The sequence below is a fragment of the Molothrus aeneus genome, chromosome 1, assembly GCF_037042795.1.
Source record: "Molothrus aeneus isolate 106 chromosome 1, BPBGC_Maene_1.0, whole genome shotgun sequence".
In the NCBI taxonomy this organism is placed as follows: Eukaryota; Metazoa; Chordata; class Aves; order Passeriformes; family Icteridae; genus Molothrus; species Molothrus aeneus.
Genome location: NC_089646.1, coordinates 152,755,021 through 152,778,028, shown reverse-complemented (window position 1 = coordinate 152,778,028; position 23,008 = coordinate 152,755,021). Strand labels below are relative to the sequence as shown.

Sequence of the window (23,008 nt, the reverse complement as noted above, 5' to 3'; positions counted from 1 at the left end):
CCAAATGGACCATCACACTGTAACACATACAGCCTGAACAGCCTCACTTTTTCCTGATCCTCTCCCCTGACCCCACTCAAGACACAAGGCCAGGAGCTCTCTGTCCTCCATCAGGAAACTCTCTCAGCCACAAAATCTTCCAAGATTTTGCAGAGTGAACTCCTCAGGACAGAAGCAGCTGCCTCAGCATTCCTGGGTGCAACACAATGACTGATGGACATCCAGTGGCACCGAACAGAGTCCCAGTTTTCCCAAGGCACCCACAAAGCAGAGCACATGAGTTACACCACAGAATGGCCTCACTGATGAGATTGCAAATCTCCAGGGCTGAGGTTGCTTATTCAATCTTCCTTGACAAATGAACAACCAAATAATCCCAACTACCAGCTCCTGACAGACGGCTGCCTCCAAGGTCAGATGGACATGGCCTCAAGAGCAGGACATGGTATTGCACAATTGCATGAATGAAACCACTCCTCACATCATGACCTCATGCTAGGCTGGGCCAGCCAAGATCTGCTGCCTCAAAAATGCCCCAAGGCCATGGGACAAGGCTGGCCCGCCCCTCCAAGACCAGCATAAAAGCCGGCCCAGAGCCTCTCTCCCTCACACACTTCTCCTGACTCCTTCTCCTGCAGCTTCATCCAGGAACCAGGTGAGCCTCACTCCCCTGACCCTCCTGATCCTGCACCCCTGGCCCCTCTCTTCCAGCACACTCAGCCCCAGCCTCAGCAGCCCTCACGCCTCCCCACAGCCCCACAACAGCCTCCACACTCCATCACTACCCCTTGCAACCCTCACCCCTGCTCTGCATTACCTCCTTCTCTTCCAGGCACCCTCCACACCACACCCATGGCCTGCAACAACATCTGCAGTCCCTGCGGACCCACCCCACTGGCCAACAGCTGCAACGAGCCCTGTGCCCTGCAATGCCAGGATTCCCGAGTTGTTATCCAGCCTTCCCCTGTGCTGGTCACCCTGCCAGGACCCATCATGACCTCCTTCCCCCAGAGCACCGCCGTCGGATCCACCTCCTCGGCTGCCGTGGGCACTGAGCTCAGTGTGCAGGGACAGCCCATCTCTGGCGGATTTGGTGGCTTTGGCTACGGCCTTGGCTATGGCCGTGGATTTGGCTACGGCCTGGGAGGCCTGGGCTGCTATGGCAGAAGGGGCGGCTACATCTGCTAAGGGCCCTCAGCACCACCCCTGACACCAACCACCCACTCCCTGGAACACATCTCAGGCATTGAGGACACATCTCTGGGACAAGGCTCTCAAGCAGACTCAGCTCTTCCAGCTCCTGCTCTCAAGGCACCAGGCAAGGCAGCAGCCAAGGGGGCAGCCCGGGCTGTCCCCAAACATGGCCCATCTGCCTCGTGCTCTTCTCCTGCTCCCTGCTCTGCATGGACCCTTCAGCTCTGTCCAGCCCCCTCTAGACAAACCCCTTCTCCTAAGCCAGAGGCCATCGGGCACCTCCGCCATTGTGCTGCTCCCATGGCAGGGCAGGAAAGCCTCGATGCTCTGGCCAAACCTCACCAAAGGAAAGGGCCTTGGCTGATGCTGGCCCTCCTTGCACCTCAGACCAGCTCCCTTCCACTGGCTGCTCCTGAGTTTTCACTCTTCTACCTCAATAAAGGTTTCTTGCATCACTACCTCAGGTGACTCCTTCTTTCTTCTCCCAAGCTTCTTGCAGTCTCACTCAGCACTAAGCCAGGCTTGTAGAGGCCACTGGGGTTGGTTAAAAAATGCACCAAGGTCACTCTTAGGTATTATTTTTGCTGTTCCACTACTCATGGCCGTATTTTGCACTTCAAGTGCGTTATCACATGAACCCTTCAGCTATTGAAACACAAACCTGGACACCCCAATGCAGGTCTATCCCTGCCCCTGGCACAAGGCCCTCGTGGGTGCTGTGGGCAACTTTTCTGGACTCCCGTTGCTCCTGCCTGTCATTTTCTGGTGATCTCCAGCTCTGGCTGAGCTGGTCCATGTCTTCATTTTTTCCACGTCCCAGAGCTGAACTCACATCTCCAGTCTCACCTGAGTGGAGCAGAGGATCAGAATCCCCCCCTCACCTGCCACCCACGCTCTGGGGATGAGCCCAGGACACAGAGGGGTTTCTGTTTGGTGCATTCACGTGGCAGGGCATGTCCAATACTTCATCCACCAGCACCCCAAGTGCTCCTCTTTGGGCTCAATCCCCTCATCCCCTAGCCTTTATCCTGCATGGTTGGGATTGCTCCAGTCCAGGTGCAGCAGATTCTGCCCCTGTTCTGCTCTGATGATTGTGGAGAACTCTGTAAATCTCTGGGTTACTGGGGACAAGGAAGACGAGACTCAGGTGAGGGATATCCAGAGTACGGCCTCGAGGATGATCCATGGCTGAAGGTTTTGGACAGCCATTGTCCATGACATTGGGGCATTTTCCAGGCCAGCTGCTCTTGCCTGGCACAGCCTGGTGAGTGACGAGGTTGGGAACGCTTTGCTTCCCACAGCTCTGCAATTCCGTGTCCTGCTCTCGAGGCCGTGCCCTTCTGACCGTGGCAGCAGCTTTGATGCATTGGTATTCACCCCAAAATGGGTGGATGTGGGAATAGGTGCCGGTATCCTGAACCTGGAGTTGTGCAAGTCCTTTGTTCCTGTGCCAGACAACATCCTTGTCTCTAAGATGGAGAGATGTGGATGTTGGTTGGAGCATTTGATGGCTAAGGAGTGGGCGGGATGGTGTCACTGAGAGAGTTGTGGTCAATGGCTCCACGTCCCTGTGTGGAGAACGGGGATGAGCGGTGACCCAGAAAGACTCATGTTGGGATTGTTAAAATTTTGAATCACTGTCAGAAATCAGGGTGCTGGGATTTAGTGGGGTGATCAGCAAAAGCAGGGACCACTCCAAGCTGAGTGGTGGGGTTGGTTGTCTGGAGGGAAGGGATGGCATTCAGAGGGGCTGGAAGAGGTTGGGAATGTGGGATATTGTCATTTTCATGAAGCTGAACAAGGCCAAGCACAAGGTCCTGCATGTGATTTGGAGCAATTCCACAGACGGCTGTTGACTTGATGATGATTGGATTGAGAGCAGTCCAGAGGAGAAAGCCTTGGAGTGTTGGTGGTTGAAGAACTGGAGCTGCCCCACCACGTGAATGAGCTGACCAGAAACTCCCCATGTCCTGGGCTCCTGTCCACGGCATGGGCAGAAGGTGAAGGCGGGGGGGAATTCTGCCCCTCTCCCAGTTTGGGGTGGATTGGAAATTTGTGTTCAACTCTGGGACATGAAAATAAGGGAGACATGAAGCAGGTTGAGCGGATCTGTAAATGGGTCTGGAAGAGGATGAGGGTCTGGAGCAAACAATGTCCAGCCCAAATGAACACAGCACCCATGAGGGGCTTGTGCCAGAATCCAGGATAGACCTGCATTGGTGTGCCCAGGCCGAGATTAAGCAAGTGAAATTCTTCTCTGTGATGGCCACAAAGTGTGTCAGTGTGTCCCAGTGGGCAGTGGAACTGCAGAACCAATTCCAAGAGAGGAGTTGGTGCAATTTGCACCCTCAACAAATGGCGTGTAGTGACACGGATCTGTGCCAAGTGTTGTTGGCACACCTTTGCCAGAAGGAAGTTGAAGGAGACGTCTCATGTGTCAAGGCAAGAGAATTTTATTGAGGCAAAAGAAGAGTGAGAGGTCAGGAGCAGCCGGTAGAAGGGAGCTGGTCTGAGGGACGAGTAGGGTGACCACCAGCCAAGGTCCTTGGATTGCAGTGGTTTGGCCAGAGCTTCAAGACCCTCATGCTCCAGAGAAGGAGCAGCCGGATGGTGAAGGTTCACAGTGGTCTCTGGTTTGGGAGAAGGGATTTGCAGAAGAGGGGACTGGATAGAGCTGAAAAGGAGTGGGAGAAGAGCCAGAGGCAGATGGGCCATGTTTGCAGGCAGCCCAGGCTGGCACCATGGCTGCTGCCTTGCCTGGGTCCATGGGAGCAGGAGAGGCATAAAAGGAACTGGAATTGCTGAGCCCGTTCGAGGCCTTGGCCCAGAGATGTGTCCTCAATGCCTGAGATGAGTTCCAGGGAGTGGGTGGTTGGTGTCAGGGGTGGTGCTGAGGGCCCTTAGCAGATGTAGCCGCCCCTTCTGCCATAGCAGCCCAGGCCTCCCAGCCCATAGCCAAGGCCAAAGCCAAATCCGCCAGAGATGGGCTGTCCCTGCACACTGAGCTCAGTGCCCACAGCAGCCGAGGAGGTGGATCCGACGGCGGTGCTCTGGGGGAAGGAGGTCATGATGGGTCCTGGCAGGGTGACCAGCACAGGGGAAGGCTGGATAACAACTCGGGAATCCTGGCATTGCAGGGCACAGGGCTCGTTGCAGCTGTTGGCCAGTGGGGTGGGTCCGCAGGGACTGCAGCGGTTGTAGCAGGCCATGGGTGTGGTGTGGAGGGTGCCTGGAAGAGAAGGAGGTAATGCAGAGCAGGGGTGAGGGTTGCAAGGGGTAGTGATGGAGTGTGGAGGCTGTTGTGGGGCTGTGGGGAGGAGTGAGGGCTGCTGAGGCTGGGACCGAGCATTCTGGAAGAGAGGGGCCAGGGGTGCAGGATCAGGAGGGTCAGGGGTTTGAAGCTCACCTGGTTCCTGGAAGAAGCAGGAGCAGATGGAGTCAGGAGAAGTGTGTGAGGGAGAGAGGCTCTGGGCCGGCTTTTATGCTGGTCTTGGAGGGGCGGGCCAGCCTTGTCCCATGGCCTTGGGCATTTTTGAGGCAGCAGCTTTTGCCTTGCCCAGGCTGGTGAGTCCTGAGGTGGGGAGTGTTTTCCTTCCTGGATTTGTGCAGTTTCATCTCCTTCCCTTGGGGCTGTGTCCATCTGACCTTGACGGCTCCTCTGAACTGCCAGAATTAGAGACCAGTGTGTGGCTGTTGGTGGGGCGTGTCAGGGCACGTAGAAGGTTCAGCCAAAGCTGAGGAGAACTCGGGTGTCATCCGAGGTCATTCCATGGCATATTGGGAACATGTCCCATTTGCATTCTTGCCTCCTGCCTGAAAGAGCTCCCAGCTCTCTCTGCTTCTGCCTGGTTTAAGGACATCCCAGACCTCAACCTTCTGGGCCCTGCCATTCAGATGCTTCTCAGGCCACCACACTGGACACCTGGACTTGCCTGGCTTGTTGAGGACCGTGCAATACTCACTCCAAAAACCCTGGACAATTTCCAAACCCTCTTTCTGTCAATCAGACATTGCCCAGAGAACTGATCTTGCTCCTCCACACTCATCCCAAGTAAAGATCCCAAAACCCCTGAATATCAAATCCTTGCATCACTGTAAAACTCCCAGACAAGAGGGAACAGCAAGGCACCCTCAGAGCATGACTGATGGTAAAGGTGATGTCTCCAGTCAGGCTTTGACAGCTGGGGAAACTGCGTGGAGAGAGGGAAAGGGGTGGAAGGGGCAACACCAGGTACTTGGAAGAGCAGCAAAGGCCAGAGCAGCTTGTGAGGGCCGAGAGAGGCTGGGGGAACTTTCCACAACACAGCCACAGACCACGGCAAGCCAGTGCTGCAGGGCAGCCTCAGTTCTGCAAAGCTTTGGTCACCTCTTCATGCTGCACCCACAACACCAAAATTTCATCTCCAAAAGGCACACTTAAAGGCTGCCGCCAAGGTGAGATGGACACGGCCTCAAGAGAAGGACGTGGAATCTGAGAATTCCACAAAGAAATGCCCAAATAATGGCAGAGAAGGAAAGAGGAGGTTGTTGACCATCCATTAGTAGAAAATGGTTATTTGCTAAGAGGAACGTAATTCCAAGACTCAGAGGATATAAATTGTGAAACCTTACGGCTTGAATGCGGAATAAACGAATCGACGTCACAGACCAGCCTGGGAACAAAGGGATGGGCCCCATTTGTTGTTTATTTCTTAAATTTCTGTCAGAGCTCAAGAAATACATTTTAAATGACAGATTAGGTTGTTGTTTAAATTTAGGAAATCCAAATGGATCATCACACTGTAACACATACAGCCTGAACAGCCTCACTTTTTCCTGATCCTCTCCCCTGACCCCACTCAAGACACAAGGCCAGGAGCTCTCTGTCCTCCATCAGGAAACTCTCTCAGGCACAAAATCTTCCAAGATTTTGCAGAGTGAACTCCTCAGGACAGAAGCAGCTGCCTCAGCATTCCTGGGTGCAACACAATGACTGCTGGACATCCAGTGGCATCGAACAGAGTCCCAGTTTTCCCAAGGCACCCACAAAGCAGAGCACATGAGTTACACCACAGAATGGCCTCACTGATGAGATTGCAAAACTCCAGGGCTGAGGTTGCTTATTCAATCTTCCTTGACAAATGAACAACCAAATCCTCCCAAATACCAGCTCCTGAGAGAAGGCTGCCTCCAAGGTCAGATGGACATGGCCTCAAGAGCAGGACATGGAATTGCACAATTGCATGAATGAAACCACTCCTCACATCATGACCTCATGCTAGGCTGGGCCAGCCAAGATCTGCTGCCTCAAAAATGCCCCAAGGCCATGGGACAAGGCTGGCCTGCCCCTCCAAGACCAGCATAAAAGCCGGCCCAGAGCCTCTCTCCCTCACACACTTCTCCTGACTCCTTCTCCTGCAGCTTCTTCCAGGAACCAGGTGAGCCTCACTCCCCTGACCCTCCTGATCCTGCACCCCTGGCCCCTCTCTTCCAGCACACTCAGCCCCAGCCTCAGCAGTCCTCACGCCTCCCCACAGCCCCACAACAGCCTCCACACTCCATCACTACCCCTTGCAACCCTCACCCCTGCTCTGCATTACCTCCTTCTCTTCCAGGCACCCTCCACACCACACCCATGGCCTGCAACAACATCTGCAGTCCCTGCGGACCCACCCCACTGGCCAACAGCTGCAACGAGCCCTGTGCCCTGCAATGCCAGGATTCCCGAGTTGTTATCCAGCCTTCCCCTGTGCTGGTCACCCTGCCAGGACCCATCATGACCTCCTTCCCCCAGAGCACCGCCGTCGGATCCACCTCCTCGGCTGCCGTGGGCACTGAGCTCAGTGTGCAGGGACAGCCCATCTCTGGGGGATTTGGTGGCTTTGGCTACAGCCTTGGCTATGGCCGTGGATTTGGCTACGGCCTGGGAGGCCTGGGCTGCTATGGCAGAAGGGGCGGCTACATCTGCTAAGGGCCCTCAGCACCACCCCCGACACCAACCACCCACTCCCTGGAACTCATCTCAGGCATTGAGGACACATCTCTGGGACAAGGCTCTCAAGCAGACTCAGCTCTTCCAGCTCCTGCTCTCAAGGCACCAAGCAAGGCAGCAGCCAAGGGGGCAGCCCGGGCTGTCCCCAAACATGGCCCATCTGCCTCGTGCTCTTCTCCTGCTCCCTGCTCTGCATGGACCCTTCAGCTCTGTCCAGCCCCCTCTGGACAAACCCCTTCTGCCAAGCCAGAGGCCATCGGGCACCTCCGCCATTGTGCTGCTCCCATGGCAGGGCAGGAAAGCCTCGATGCTCTGGCCAAACCTCACCAAAGGAAAGGGCCTTGGCTGATGCTGGCCCTCCTTGCACCTCAGACCAGCTCCCTTCCACTGGCTGCTCCTGAGTTTTCACTTTTCTACCTCAATAAAGATTTCTTGCATCACTACCTCAGGTGACTCCTTCTTTCTTCTCCCAAGCTTCTTGCAGTCTCACTCAGCACTAAGCCAGGCTTGTAGAGGCCACAGGGGTTGGTTAAAAAATGCAACAAGATCACTCTTAGGTATTATTTCTGCAGTTCCACTACTCATGGCCGCATTTTGCACTTCAAGTGCGTTATCACATGAACCCTTCAGCTATTGAAACACAAACCTGGACAACCCAATGCAGGTCTATCCCTGCCCCTGGCACAAGGCCCTTGTGGGTGCTGTGTGCAATTTTTCTGGACTCCCGTTGCTCCTGCCGGTCATTGTCTTCCAGGGTGATCTCCAGCTCTGGCTGAGCTGGTCCATGTCTCCCTTTTTTCCAGGTCCCAGAGCTGGGAAAACAAATCACATCTCCAGTGTCACCAGAGTGGAGCAGAGGAGCAGAATCCCCCCCATCACCTGCCACCCACGCTCTGGGGATGAGCCCAGGACACAGAGGGGTTTCTGTTTGGTGCATTCACGTGGCAGGGCATGTCCAATACTTCATCCACCAGCACCCCAAGTGCTCCTCCTTAGGCTCAATCCCCTCATCCCCCAGCCTTTATCCTGCATGGTTGGGACTGCTCCAATCCAGGTGCAGCAGATTCTGCCGCTGTTCTGCTCTGATGATTGTGGAGAACTCCGTGAATCTCTGGGTTACTGGGGACAAGGAAGACGAGACTCAGGTGAGGGATATCCAGAGCATGGCCTCGAGGATGATCCATGGCTGAAGGTTTTGGACAGCCATTATCCATGACATTGGGGCATTTTCCAGGCCAGCTGCTCTTGCCTGGCACAGCCTGGTGAGTGACGAGGTTGGGAACGCTTTGCTTCCCACAGCTCTGCAATTCCATGTCCTGCTCTCGAGGCCGTGCCCTTCTGACCGTGGCAGCAGCTTTGATGCATTGGTATTCACCCCAAAATGGGTGGATGAGGGAAGAGGTGCTGGTATCCTGAACCTGGAGTTGTGCAAGTCCTTTGTTCCTGTGCCAGACAACATCCTTGTCTCTAAGATGGAGAGATGTGGATGTTGGTTGGAGCATTTGGTGGCTAAGGAGTGGGCGGGATGGTGTCACTGAGAGAGTTGTGGTCAATGGCTCCACGTCCCTGTGTGGAGAACGGGGATGAGCAGTGACCCAGAAAGACTCATGTTGGGATTGTTAAAATTCTGAATCATTGTCAGAAATCAGGGTGCTGGGATTTAGTGGGGTGATCAGCAAAAGCAGGGACCACTCCAAGCTGAGTGGTGGGGTTGGTTGTCTGGAGGGAAGGGATGGCATTCAGAGGGGCTGGAAGAGGTTGGGAATGTGGGATATTGTCATTTTCATGAAGCTGAACAAGGCCAAGCGCAAGGTCCTGCATGTGATTTGGAGCAATTCCACAGACGGCTGTTGACTTGATGATGATTGGATTGAGAGCAGTCCAGAGGAGAAAGCCTTGGAGTGTTGGTGGTTGAAGAACTGGAGCTGCCCCACCACGTGAATGAGCTGACCAGAAACTCCCCATGTCCTGGGCTCCTGTCCACGGCATGGGCAGAAGGTGAAGGCGGGGGGGAATTCTGCCCCTCTCCCAGTTTGGGGTGGATTGGAAATTTGTGTTCAACTCTGGGACATGAAAATAAGGGAGACATGAAGCAGGTTGAGCGGATCTGTAAATGGGTCTGGAAGAGGATGAGGGTCTGGAGCAAACAATGTCCAGCAGCCCAAATGAACACAGCACCCATGTGGGGCTTGTGCCAGAATCCAGGATAGACCTGCATTGGTGGGCCCAGGCCGCGATTAAGCACCTGGAATTCTTCTCTGTGATGGCCACAAAGTGTGTCAGTGTGTCCCAGTGGGCAGTGGAACTGCAGAACCAATTCCAAGAGAGGAGTTGGTGCAATTTGCACCCTCAACAAATGGCGTGTAGTGACACGGATTTGTGCCAAGTGTTGTTGGCACACCTTTGCCAGAAGGAAGTTGAAGGAGACGTCTCATGTGTCAAGGCAAGAGAATTTTATTGAGGCAAAAGAAGAGTGAGAGGTCAGGAGCAGCCGGTAGAAGGGAGCTGGTCTGAGGGACGAGTAGGGTGACCACCAGCCAAGGTCCTTTGATTGCAGTGGTTTGGCCAGAGCGGCAAGGCCTTCCTGCTCCAAAGAAGCAGCCGGATGGTGAAGGTTCACAGTGGTCTCTGGTTTGGGAGAAGGGATTTGCAGAAGAGGGGTCTGGATAGAGCTGAAAAGGAGTGGGAGAAGAGCTGGAGGCAGATGGGCCATGTTTGCAGGCAGCCCAGGCTGGAACCATGGCTGCTGCCTTGCCCAGTGCCCTGAGAGCAGGAGATGCCTTAAGGCATCAAAGGAACTGGTATTCCTGAGCCCATTTGAGAGCCTTGGTACAGAGATGTGTCCTCAATGCCTGAGATGTGTTCCAGGGAGTGGGTGGTTGGTGTCAGGGGTGGTGCTGAGGGCCCTTAGCAGATGTAGCCACCCCTTCTGCCATAGCAGCCCAGGCCTCCCAGGCCGTAGCCAAATCCACGGCCATAGCCAAGGCCGTAGCCAAAGCCACCAAATCCGCCAGAGATGGGCTGTCCCTGCACACTGAGCTCAGTGCCCACGGCAGCCGAGGAGGTGGATCCGACGGCGGTGCTCTGGGGGAAGGAGGTCATGATGGGTCCTGGCAGGGTGACCAGCACAGGGGAAGGCTGGATAACAACTCGGGAATCCTGGCATTGCAGGGCACAGGGCTCGTTGCAGCTGTTGGCCAGTGGGGTGGGTCCGCAGGGACTGCAGATGTTGTTGCAGGCCATGGGTGTGGTGTGGAGGGTGCCTGGAAGAGAAGGAGGTAATGCAGAGCAGGGGTGAGGGTTGCAAGGGGTAGTGATGGAGTATGGAGGCTTTTGTGGGCCTGTGGGGAGGTGTGAGGACTGCTGAGGCTGGGGCTGAGTGTGCTGGAAGAGAGGGCAAGGGGTGCAGGATCAGGAGGGTCAGGGGTTTGAAGCTCACCTGGTTCCTGGAAGAAGCAGGAGCAGATGGAGTCAGGAGAATTGTGTGAGGGAGAGAGGCTCTGGGTCAGCTTTTATGCTGGTCCTGGAGGGACGGGACAGCCTTGTCCCATGGCCTTGGGGCATTTTTGAGGCAGCAGCTCTTGCCTTGCCCAGGCTGGTGAGTCCTGAGGTGGGGAGTGTTTTCCTTCCTGGAGTTGTGCAGTTTCATGTCCTTCCCTTGGGGCTGTGTCCATCTGACCTTGGCGGCTCCTCTGAACTGCCAGAATTAGAGACCAGTGTGTGGCTGTTGGTGGGGCGTGTCAGGGCACGTAGAAGGTTCAGCCAAAGCTGAGGAGAACTCGGGTGTCATCCGAGCTCATTCCATGTCATATTGGGAACATGTCCCATTTGCATTCTTGCCTCCTGCCTGAAAGAGCTCCCAGCTCTCTCATGTTCTGCTTGGTTTAAGGACATCCCAGACCTCAACCTTCTGGGCCCTGCCATTCAGATCCTTCTCAGGCCACCACACTGGACACCTGGACTTGCCTGGCTTGTTGAGGACCGTGCAATACTCACTCCAAAAACCCTGGACAATTTCCAAACCCTCTTTCTGTCAATCAGACATTGCCCAGAGAAGTGATCTTGCTCCTCCACACTCAGTCCAAGGAAAGATCCCAAAACCCCTGAATATCAAATCCTTGCATCACTGTAAAACTTCCAGACAAGAGGGAACAGCAAAGCACCCTCAGAGCATGACTGATGGTAAAGGTGATGTCTCCAGTCAGGCTTTGACAGCTGGGGAAACTGCGTGGAGAGAGGGAAAGGGGTGGAAGGGGCAACACCAGGTACTTGGAAGAGCAGCAAAGGCCAGAGCAGCTTGTGAGGGCCGAGAGAGGCTGGGGGAACTTTCCACAACACAGCCACAGACCACGGCAAGCCAGTGCTGCAGGGCGGCCTCAGTTCTGCAAAGCTTTGGTCACCTCTTCATGCTGCACCCACAACACCAAAATTTCATCTCCAAAAGGCACACTTAAAGGCTGCCGCCAAGGTGAGATGGACACGGCCTCAAGAGAAGGACGTGGAATCTGAGAATTCCACAAAGAAATGCCCAAATAATGGCAGAGAAGGAAAGAGGAGGTTGTTGACCATCCATTAGTAATAAATGGTTATTTGCTAAGAGGAACATAATTCCAAGACTCAGAGGATATAAATTGTGAAACCTTACGGCTTGAATGCGGAATAAACGAATTGGTGTCATGGACCAGCCTGGGAACAAAGGGATGGGCCCCATTTGTTGTTTATTTCTTAAATTTCTGTCAGAGGTCAAGAAATGCATTTTAAATGACAGACTAGGTTGTTGTTTAAATTTAGGAAATCCAAATGGACCATCACACTGTAACACATACAGCCTGAACAGCCTCACTTTTTCCTGATCCTCTCCCCTGACCCCACTCAAGACACAAGGCCAGGAGCTCTCTGTCCTCCATCAGGAAACTCTCTCAGCCACAAAATCTTCCAAGATTTTGCAGAGTGAACTCCTCAGGACAGAAGCAGCTGCCTCAGCATTCCTGGGTGCAACACAATGACTGCTGGACATCCAGTGGCACCGAACAGAGTCCCAGTTTTCCCAAGGCACCCACAAAGCAGAGCACATGAGTTACACCACAGAATGGCCTCACTGATGAGATTGCAAATCTCCAGGGCTGAGGTTGCTTATTCAATCTTCCTTGACAAATGAACAACCAAATAATCCCAACTACCAGCTTCTGACAGACGGCTGCCTCCAAGGTCAGATGGACATGGCCTCAAGAGCAGGACATGGTATTGCACAATTGCATGAATGAAACCACTCCTCACATCATGACCTCATGCTAGGCTGGGCCAGCCAAGATCTGCTGCCTCAAAAATGCCCCAAGGCCATGGGACAAGGCTGGCCCGCCCCTCCAAGACCAGCATAAAAGCCGGCCCAGAGCCTCTCTCCCTCACACACTTCTCCTGACTCCTTCTCCTACAGCTTCTTACAGGAACCAGGTGAGCCTCACTCCCCTGACCCTCCTGATCCTGCACCCCTGGCCCCTCTCTTCCAGCACACTCAGCCCCAGCCTCAGCAGCCCTCACGCCTCCCCACAGCCCCACAACAGCCTCCACACTCCATCCCTACCCCTTGCAACCCTCACCCCTGCTCTGCATTACCTCCTTCTCTTCCAGGCACCCTCCACACCACACCCATGGCCTGCAACAACATCTGCAGTCCCTGCGGACCCACCCCACTGGCCAACAGCTGCAACGAGCCCTGTGCCCTGCAATGCCAGGATTCCCGAGTTGTTATCCAGCCTTCCCCTGTGCAGGTCACCCTGCCAGGACCCATCATGACCTCCTTCCCCCAGAGCACCGCCGTCGGATCCACCTCCTCGGCTGCCGTGGGCACTGAGCTCAGTGTGCAGGGACAGCCCATCTCTGGCGGATTTGGTGGCTTTGGCTACGGCCTTGGCTATGGCCGTGGATTTGGCTACGGCCTGGGAGGCCTGGGCTGCTATGGCAGAAGGGGCGGCTACATCTGCTAAGGGCCCTCAGCACCACCCCTGACACCAACCACCCACTCCCTGGAACACATCTCAGGCATTGAGGACACATCTCTGGGACAAGGCTCTCAAGCAGACTCAGCTCTTCCAGCTCCTGCTCTCAAGGCACCGAGCAAGGCAGCAGCCAAGGGGGCAGCCCGGGCTGTCCCCAAACATGGCCCATCTGCCTCGTGCTCTTCTCCTGCTCCCTGCTCTGCATGGACCCTTCAGCTCTGTCCAGCCCCCTCTGGACAAACCCCTTCTCCCAAGCCAGAGGCCATCGGGCACCTCCGCCATTGTGCTGCTCCCATGGCAGGGCAGGAAAGCCTTGATGCTCTGGCCAAACCTCACCAAAGGAAAGGGCCTTGGCTGATGCTGGCCCTCTTGCACCTCAGACCAGCTCCCTTCCACTGGCTGCTCCTGAGTTTCCTCTCTTCTACCTCAATAAAGGTTTCTTGCATCACTACCTCAGGTGACTCCTTCTTTCTTCTCCCAAGCTTCTTGCAGTCTCACTCAGCACTAAGCCAGGCTTGTAGAGGCCACTGGGGTTGGTTAAAAAGTGCACCAAGATCACTCTTAGGTATTATTTTTGCTGTTCCACTACTCATGGCCATATTTTGCACTTCAAGTGCGTTATCACATGAACCCTTCAGCTATTGAAACACAAACCTGGACACCCCAATGCAGGTCTATCCCTGCCCCTGGCACAAGGCCCTTGTGGGTGCTGTGTGCAATTTTTCTGGACTCCCGTTGCTCCTGCCTGTCATTTTCTGGTGATCTCCAGCTCTGGCTGAGCTGGTCCATGTCTTCATTTTTTCCACGTCCCAGAGCTGAACTCACATCTCCAGTCTCACCTGAGTGGAGCAGAGGATCAGAATCCCCCCCTCACCTGCCACCCACGCTCTGGGGATGAGCCCAGGACACAGAGGGGTTTCTGTTTGGTGCATTCACGTGGCAGGGCATGTCCAATACTTCATCCACCAGCACCCCAAGTGCTCCTCTTTGGGCTCAATCCCCTCATCCCCTAGCCTTTATCCTGCATGGTTGGGATTGCTCCAGTCCAGGTGCAGCAGATTCTGCCCCTGTTCTGCTCTGATGATTGTGGAGAACTCTGTAAATCTCTGGGTTACTGGGGACAAGGAAGACGAGACTCAGGTGAGGGATATCCAGAGTACGGCCTCGAGGATGATCCATGGCTGAAGGTTTTGGACAGCCATTGTCCATGACATTGGGGCATTTTCCAGTCCAGCTGCTCTTGCCTGGCACAGCCTGGTGAGTGACGAGGTTGGGAACGCTTTGCTTCCCACAGCTCTGCAATTCCGTGTCCTGCTCTCGAGGCCGTGCCCTTCTGACCTTGGCAGCAGCTTTGATGCATTGGTATTCACCCCAAAATGGGTGGATGTGGGAATAGGTGCCGGTATCCTGAACCTGGAGTTGTGCAAGTCCTTTGTTTCTGTGCCAGACAACATCCTTGTCTCTAAGATGGAGAGATGTGGATGTTGGTTGGAGCATTTGATGGCTAAGGAGTGGGCGGGATGGTGTCACTGAGAGAGTTGTGGTCAATGGCTCCACGTCCCTGTGTGGAGAACGGGGATGAGCGGTGACCCAGAAAGACTCATGTTGGGATTGTTAAAATTTTGAATCACTGTCAGAAATCAGGGTGCTGGGATTTAGTGGGGTGATCAGCAAAAGCAGGGACCACTCCAAGCTGAGTGGTGGGGTTGGTTGTTTGGAGGGAAGGGATGGCATTCAGAGGGGCTGGAAGAGGTTGGGAATGTGGGATATTGTCATTTTCATGAAGCTGAACAAGGCCAAGCGCAAGGTCCTGCATGTGATTTGGAGCAATTCCACAGACGGCTGTTGACTTGATGATGATTGGATTGAGAGCAGTCCAGAGGAGAAAGCCTTGGAGTGTTGGTGGTTGAAGAACTGGAGCTGCCCCACCACGTGAATGAGCTGACCAGAAACTCCCCATGTCCTGGGCTCCTGTCCACGGCATGGGCAGAAGGTGAAGGCGGGGGGGAATTCTGCCCCTCTCCCAGTTTGGGGTGGATTGGAAATTTGTGTTCAACTCTGGGACATGAAAATAAGGGAGACATGAAGCAGGTTGAGCGGATCTGTAAATGGGTCTGGAAGAGGATGAGGGTCTGGAGCAAACAATGTCCAGCAGCCCAAATGAACACAGCACCCATGTGGGGCTTGTGCCAGAATCCAGGATAGACCTGCATTGGTGGGCCCAGGCCGCGATTAAGCACCTGGAATTCTTCTCTGTGATGGCCCCAAAGTGTGTCAGTGTGTCCCAGTGGGCAGTGGAACTGCAGAACCAATTCCAAGAGAGGTGTTGGTGCAATTTGCACCCTCAACAAATGGCGTGTAGTGACACGGATTTGTGCCAAGTGTTGTTGGCACACCTTTGCCAGAAGGAAGTTGAAGGAGACGTCTCATGTGTCAAGGCAAGAGAATTTTATTGAGGCAAAAGAACAGTGAGAGGTCAGGAGCAGCCGGTAGAAGGGAGCTGGTCTGAGGGACGAGTAGGGCGACCATCAGCCAAGGTCCTTTGATTGCAGTGGTTTGGCCAGAGCGGCAAGGCCTTCCTGCTCCAAAGAAGCAGCCGGATGGTGAAGGTTCACAATGGCCTCTGGGTTGGGAGAAGGGATTTGTAGAAGAGGGGACTGGATAGAGCTGAAAAGGAGTGGGAGAAGAGCTGGAGGCAGATGGGCCATGTTTGCAGGCAGCCCAGGCTGGCCCCTTGGCTGCTGCCTTGCCCAGTGCCTTGAGAGCAGGAGATGCCCTAAGGCATCAAAGGAACTGGAATTTCTGAGCCCATTTGAGAGCCTTGGCCCAGAGATGTGTCCTCAATGCCTGAGATGTGTTCCAGGGAGAGGGTGGTTGGTGTCAGGGGTGGTGCTGAGGGCCCTTAGCAGATGTAGCCGCCCCTTCTGCCATAGCAGCCCAGGCCTCCCAGGCCGTAGCCAAAGCCACCAAATCCGCCAGAGATGGGCTGTCCCTGCACACTGAGCTCAGTGCCCACAGCAGCCGAGGAGGTGGATCCGACGGCAGTGCTCTGGGGGAAGGAGGTCATGATGGGTCCTGGCAGGGTGACCAGCACAGGGGAAGGGTTGATGATGACGCGGGAATCCTGGCATTGCAGGGCACAGGGCTCGTTGCAGCTGTTGGCCAGTGGGGTGGGTCCGCAGGGACTGCAGATGTTGTTGCAGGCCATGGGTGTGGTGTGGAGGGTGCCTGGAAGAGAAGGAGGTAATGCAGAGCAGGGGTGAGGGTTGCAAGGGGTAGTGATGGAGTGTGGAGGCTGTTGTGGGGCTGTGGGGAAGCGTGAGGGCTGCTGAGGCTGGGGCTGAGCGTGCTGGAAGAGAGGGGCCAGGGGTGCAGGATCAGGAGGGTGAGGGCTTTGAAGCTCACCTGGTTCCTGGAAGAAGCAGGAGCAGATGGAGTCAGGAGAAGTGTGTGAGGGAGAGAGGCTCTGGGCTGGCTTTTATGCTGGTCTTGGAGGGGCGGGCCAGCCTTGTCCCATGGCCTTAGGGCATTTTTGAGGCAGCAGCTCTTGCCTTGCCCAGGCTGGTGAGTCCTGAGGTGGGGAGTGTTTTCCTTCCTGGAGTTGTGCAGTTTCATCTCCTTCCCTTGGGGCTGTGTCCATCTGACCTTGACGGCTCCTCTGAACTGCCAGAATTAGAGACCAGTGTGTGGCTGTTGGGGGGGCGTGTCAGGGCACGTAGAAGGTTCAGCCAAAGCTGAGGAGAACTCGGGTGTCATCCGAGCTCATTCCATGGCATATTGGGAACATGTCCCATTTGCATTCTTGCCTCCTGCCTGAAAGAGCTCCCAGCTCTCTCATGTTCTGCTTGGTTTAAGGACATCCCAGACCTCAACCTTCTGGGCCCTGCCATTCAGATGCTTCTCAGGCCACCACACTGGACACCTGGACTTGCCTGGGTTATTGAGGACCGTGCAATACTCACTCCAAAAACCCTGGACAATTTCCAAACCCTCTTTCTGTCAATCAGACATTGCCCAGAGAACTGATCTTGCTCCTCCACACTCAGTCCAAGGAAAGATCCCAAAACCCCTGAATATCAAATCCTTGCATCACTGTAAAACTTCCAGACAAGAGGGAACAGCAAGGCACCCTCAGAGCATGACTGCTGGTAAAGGTGATGTCTCCAGTCAGGCTTTGACAGCTGGGGAAACTGCGTGGAGAGAGGGAATGGGGTGGAAGGGGCAACACCAGGTACTTGGAAGAGCAGCAAAGGCCAGAGCAGCTTGTGAGGGCCGAGAGAGGCTGGGGGAACTTTCCACAACACAGCCACAGACCACGGCAAGCCAGTGCTGCAGGGCGGCCTCAGTTCTGCAAAGCTTTGGTCACCTCTTCATGCTGCACCCACAACACCAAAATTTCATCTCCAAAAGGCACACTTAAAGGCTGCCGCCATGGTGAGATGGACACGGCCTCAAGAGAAGGACGTGGAATCTGAGAATTCCACAAAGAAATGCCCAAATAATGGCAGAGAAGGAAAGAGGAGGTTGTTGACCATCCATTAGTAATAAATGGTTATTTGCTAAGAGGAACATAATTCCAAGACTCAGAGGATATAAATTGTGAAACCTTACGGCTTGAATGCGGAATAAACGAATCGACGTCACAGACCAGCCTGGGAACAAAGGGATGGGCCCCATTTGTTGTTTATTTCTTAAATTTCTGTCAGAGGTCAAGAAATGCATTTTAAATGACAGATTAGGTTGTTGTTTAAATTTAGGAAATCCAAATGGACCATCACACTGTAACACATACAGCCTGAACAGCCTCACTTTTTCCTGATCCTCTCCCCTGACCCCACTCAAGACACAAGGGCAGGAGCTCTCTGTCCTCCATCAGGAAACTCTCTCAGCCACAAAATCTTCCAAGATTTTGCAGAGTGAACTCCTCAGGACAGAAGCAGCTGCCTCAGCATTCCTGGGTGCAACACAATGACTGCTGGACATCCAGTGGCACCGAACAGAGTCCCAGTTTTCCCAAGGCACCCACAAAGCAGAGCACATGAGTTACACCACAGAATGGCCTCACTGATGAGATTGCAAATCTCCAGGGCTGAGGTTGCTTATTCAATCTTCCTTGACAAATGAACAACCAAATAATCCCAACTACCAGCTCCTGACAGACGGCTGCCTCCAAGGTCAGATGGACATGGCCTCAAGAGCAGGACATGGTATTGCACAATTGCATGAATGAAACCACTCCTCACATCATGACCTCATGCTAGGCTGGGCCAGCCAAGATCTGCTGCCTCAAAAATGCCCCAAGGCCATGGGACAAGGCTGGCCCGCCCCTCCAAGACCAGCATAAAAGCCGGCCCAGAGCCTCTCTCCCTCACACACTTCTCCTGACTCCTTCTCCTGCAGCTTCTTACAGGAACCAGGTGAGCCTCACTCCCCTGACCCTCCTGATCCTGCACCCCTGGCCCCTCTCTTCCAGCACACTCAGCCCCAGCCTCAGCAGCCCTCACGCCTCCCCACAGCCCCACAACAGCCTCCACACTCCATCCCTACCCCTTGCAACCCTCACCCCTGCTCTGCATTACCTCCTTCTCTTCCAGGCACCCTCCACACCACACCCATGGCCTGCAACAACATCTGCAGTCCCTGCGGACCCACCCCACTGGCCAACAGCTGCAACGAGCCCTGTGCCCTGCAATGCCAGGATTCCCGAGTTGTTATCCAGCCTTCCCCTGTGCTGGTCACCCTGCCAGGACCCATCATGACCTCCTTCCCCCAGAGCACCGCCGTCGGATCCACCTCCTCGGCTGCCGTGGGCACTGAGCTCAGTGTGCAGGGACAGCCCATCTCTGGCGGATTTGGTGGCTTTGGCTACGGCCTTGGCTATGGCCGTGGATTTGGCTACGGCCTGGGAGGCCTGGGCTGCTATGGCAGAAGGGGCGGCTACATCTGCTAAGGGCCCTCAGCACCACCCCCGACACCAACCACCCACTCCCTGGAACTCATCTCAGGCATTGAGGACACATCTCTGGGACAAGGCTCTCAAGCAGACTCAGCTCTTCCAGCTCCTGCTCTCAAGGCACCAAGCAAGGCAGCAGCCAAGGGGGCAGCCCGGGCTGTCCCCAAACATGGCCCATCTGCCTCGTGCTCTTCTCCTGCTCCCTGCTCTGCATGGACCCTTCAGCTCTGTCCAGCCCCCTCTGGACAAACCCCTTCTCCTAAGCCAGAGGCCATCGGGCACCTCCGCCATTGTGCTGCTCCCATGGCAGGGCAGGAAAGCCTCGATGCTCTGGCCAAACCTCACCAAAGGAAAGGGCCTTGGCTGATGCTGGCCCTCCTTGCACCTCAGACCAGCTCCCTTCCACTGGCTGCTCCTGAGTTTTCACTCTTCTACCTCAATAAAGGTTTCTTGCATCACTACCTCAGGTGACTCCTTCTTTCTTCTCCCAAGCTTCTTGCAGTCTCACTCAGCACTAAGCCAGGCTTGTAGAGGCCACTGGGGTTGGTTAAAAAGTGCACCAAGATCACTCTTAGGTATTATTTTTGCTGTTCCACTACTCATGGCCATATTTTGCACTTCAAGTGCGTTATCACATGAACCCTTCAGCTATTGAAACACAAACCTGGACACCCCAATGCAGGTCTATCCCTGCCCCTGGCACAAGGCCCTCGTGGGTGCTGTGGGCAACTTTTCTGGACTCCCGTTGCTCCTGCCTGTCATTTTCTGGTGATCTCCAGCTCTGGCTGAGCTGGTCCATGTCTCCCTTTTTTCCAGGTCCCAGAGCTGGGAAAATAAATCACATCTCCAGTGTCACCAGAGTGGCGCAGAGGAGCAGAATCCCCCCCTCACCTGCCACCCACGCTCTGGGGATGAGCCCAGGACACAGAGGGGTTTCTGTTTGGTGCATTCACGTGGCAGGGCATGTCCAATACTTCATCCACCAGCACCCCAAGTGCTCCTCCTTGGGCTCAATCCCCTCATCACCCAGCCTTTATACTGCATGGTTGGGATTGCTCCAGTCCAGGTGCAGCAGATTCTGCCCCTGTTCTGCTCTGATGATTGTGGAGAACTCTGTAAATCTCTGGGTTACTGGGGACAAGGAAGACGAGACTCAGGTGAGGGATATCCAGAGCACGGCCTCAAGGATGATCCATGGCTGAAGGTTTTGAACAGCCATTGCCCATGACATTGGGGCATTTTCCAGGCCAGCTGCTCTTGCCTGGCACAGCCTGGTGAGTGACGAGGTTGGGAACGCTTTGCTTCCCACAGCTCTGCAATTCCGTGTCCTGCTCTCGAGGCCGTGCCCTTCTGACCTTGGCAGCAGCTTTGATGCATTGGTATTCACCCCAAAATGGGTGGATGTGGGAATAGGTGCCGGTATCCTGAACCTGGAGTTGTGCAAGTCCTTTGTTTCTGTGCCAGACAACATCCTTGTCTCTAAGATGGAGAGATGTGGATGTTGGTTGGAGCATTTGATGGCTAAGGAGTGGGCGGGATGGTGTCACTGAGAGAGTTGTGGTCAATGGCTCCACGTCCCTGTGTGGAGAGCGGGGATGAGCGGTGACCCAGAAAGACTCATGTTGGGATTGTTAAAATTTTGAATCACTGTCAGAAATCAGGGTGCTGGGATTTAGTGGGGTGATCAGCAAAAGCAGGGACCACTCCAAGCTGAGTGGTGGGGTTGGTTGTCTGGAGGGAAGGGATGGCATTCAGAGGGGCTGGAAGAGGTTGGGAATGTGGGATATTGTCATTTTCATGAAGCTGAACAAGGCCAAGCGCAAGGTCCTGCATGTGATTTGGAGCAATTCCACAGACGGCTGTTGACTTGATGATGATTGGATTGAGAGCAGTCCAGAGGAGAAAGCCTTGGAGTGTTGGTGGTTGAAGAACTGGAGCTGCCCCACCACGTGAATGAGCTGACCAGAAACTCCCCATGTCCTGGGCTCCTGTCCACGGCATGGGCAGAAGGTGAAGGCGGGGGGGAATTCTGCCCCTCTCCCAGTTTGGGGTGGATTGGAAATTTGTGTTCAACTCTGGGACATGAAAATAAGGGAGACATGAAGCAGGTTGAGCGGATCTGTAAATGGGTCTGGAAGAGGATGAGGGTCTGGAGCAAACAATGTCCAGCCCAAATGAACACAGCACCCATGAGGGGCTTGTGCCAGAATCCAGGATAGACCTGCATTGGTGTGCCCAGGCCGAGATTAAGCAAGTGAAATTCTTCTCTGTGATGGCCCCAAAGTGTGTCAGTGTGTCCCAGTGGGCAGTGGAACTGCAGAACCAATTCCAAGAGAGGAGTTGGTGCAATTTGCACCCTCAACAAATGGCGTGTAGTGACACGGATTTGTGCCAAGTGTTGTTGGCACACCTTTGCCAGAAGGAAGTTGAAGGAGACGTCTCATGTGTCAAGGCAAGAGAATTTTATTGAGGCAAAAGAAGAGTGAGAGGTCAGGAGCAGCCGGTAGAAGGGAGCTGGTCTGAGGGACGAGTAGGGTGACCACCAGCCAAGGTCCTTTGATTGCAGTGGTTTGGCCAGAGCGGCAAGGCCTTCCTGCTCCAAAGGAGGAGCAGCCGGATGGTGACGGTTCACAATAGTCTCTGGGTTGGGAGAAGGGATTTGCAGAAGAGGGGACTGGATAGAGCTGAAAAGGAATGGGAGAAGAGCTGGAGGCAGATGGGCCATGTTTGCAGGCAGCCCAGGCTGGCCCCTTGGCTACTGCCTTGCCTGGTGCCTTGAGAGCACATGATGGCTTAAGCATGAAAGGAACTGGAATTGCTGAACCCATTTGAGAGCCTTGTGCAGAGTAGAATCCTCTATGCGTGAGATGAGTTCCAGGGAGTGGGTGATTCATGTCGGGGGTGGTGCTGAGGGCCCTTAGCAGATGTAGCCATAGCCCCTCCTGCCATAGCAGCCCAGGCCTCCCAGGCCATAACCAAGGCCAAAGCCACCAAATCCGCCAGAGATGGGCTGTCCCTGCACACTGAGCTCAGTGCCCACGGCAGCCGAGGAGGTGGATCCGACGGCAGTGCTCTGGGGGAAGGAGGTCATGATGGGTCCTGGCAGGGTGACCAGCACAGGGGAAGGGTCGATGATGACGCGGGAATCCTGGCATTGCAGGGCACAGGGCTCGTTGCAGCTGTTGGCCAGCGGGGTGGGTCCGCAGGGACGGCAGAGGCTGTTGCAGGCCATGGGTGTGGTGTGGAGGGTACCTGGAAGAGAGGGGGGTGAGGGAGGGCAGGGGTGTGGGGGTGCGAGGGGCAGTGATGCAGGAGAGTGAGGGAGTGTGGAGGCTGTTGTGGGGCTGTGGGGAGGTGTGAGCGCTGCTGAGGCTGGGGCTGAGCGTGCTGGAAGAGGGGGGCCAGGGGTGCAGGAGCAGGAGGGTCAGGGGTTTGAGGCTCACCTGGTTGTCAGCAGAAGTAGAAGTCTGGATGAGTGTGTGAGGGAGACAGGCTCTGGGCCGATTTTTATGCTGGTCCTGGAGGGGCGGGCCAGCCTTGTCCCATGGCCTTTGGGCATTTTTGAGGCAGTAACTCTATCCTGGCCAAGCCTGGAATGAGGTCAACAGTTGGGGAGTGTTTTTCTTTGTGATGTTTGGCAATTCCATGTCCTGCTCTTGACTCTGTGTCCATCTGATCTTGGCGACAGCTTTCATGGGTTGGTATTTGGGAGGATTTCACTGTCAGATGTGTGTCAGGGAGGAATGTATAAACAACCAGAGCCCTGCAGATTTGCAATGTCATCAAGTGATGTCACTTTGTGGCATTTGTGTGCTGTTGTTTGTGGGTGCCTTGTGAAGACTGGGACTCTGTTTTGTGCTGCTGCATGTCTATCAGGCATTGTGCTGCACCCAG

At 54.8% G+C, this 23,008-nt stretch overlaps 1 protein-coding gene and 5 pseudogenes across 2 annotated transcripts in view; 5 read left to right on the top strand and 1 right to left on the bottom strand.

Moving 5' to 3' along the window:
* LOC136556181 (feather beta keratin-like) overlaps window positions 1-23,008 on the top strand; it is a 51,026-nt gene that overhangs the window by 12,607 nt on the left and 15,411 nt on the right. The window lies entirely within an intron of this gene.
* On the top strand, window positions 531-1,188 carry LOC136556159 (feather beta keratin-like; annotated as a pseudogene).
* On the top strand, window positions 6,487-7,144 carry LOC136556150 (feather beta keratin-like; annotated as a pseudogene).
* On the bottom strand, window positions 10,073-10,729 carry LOC136556142 (feather beta keratin-like; annotated as a pseudogene).
* On the top strand, window positions 12,492-13,149 carry LOC136556131 (feather beta keratin-like; annotated as a pseudogene).
* Window positions 18,454-19,111, top strand: LOC136556120 (feather beta keratin-like; annotated as a pseudogene).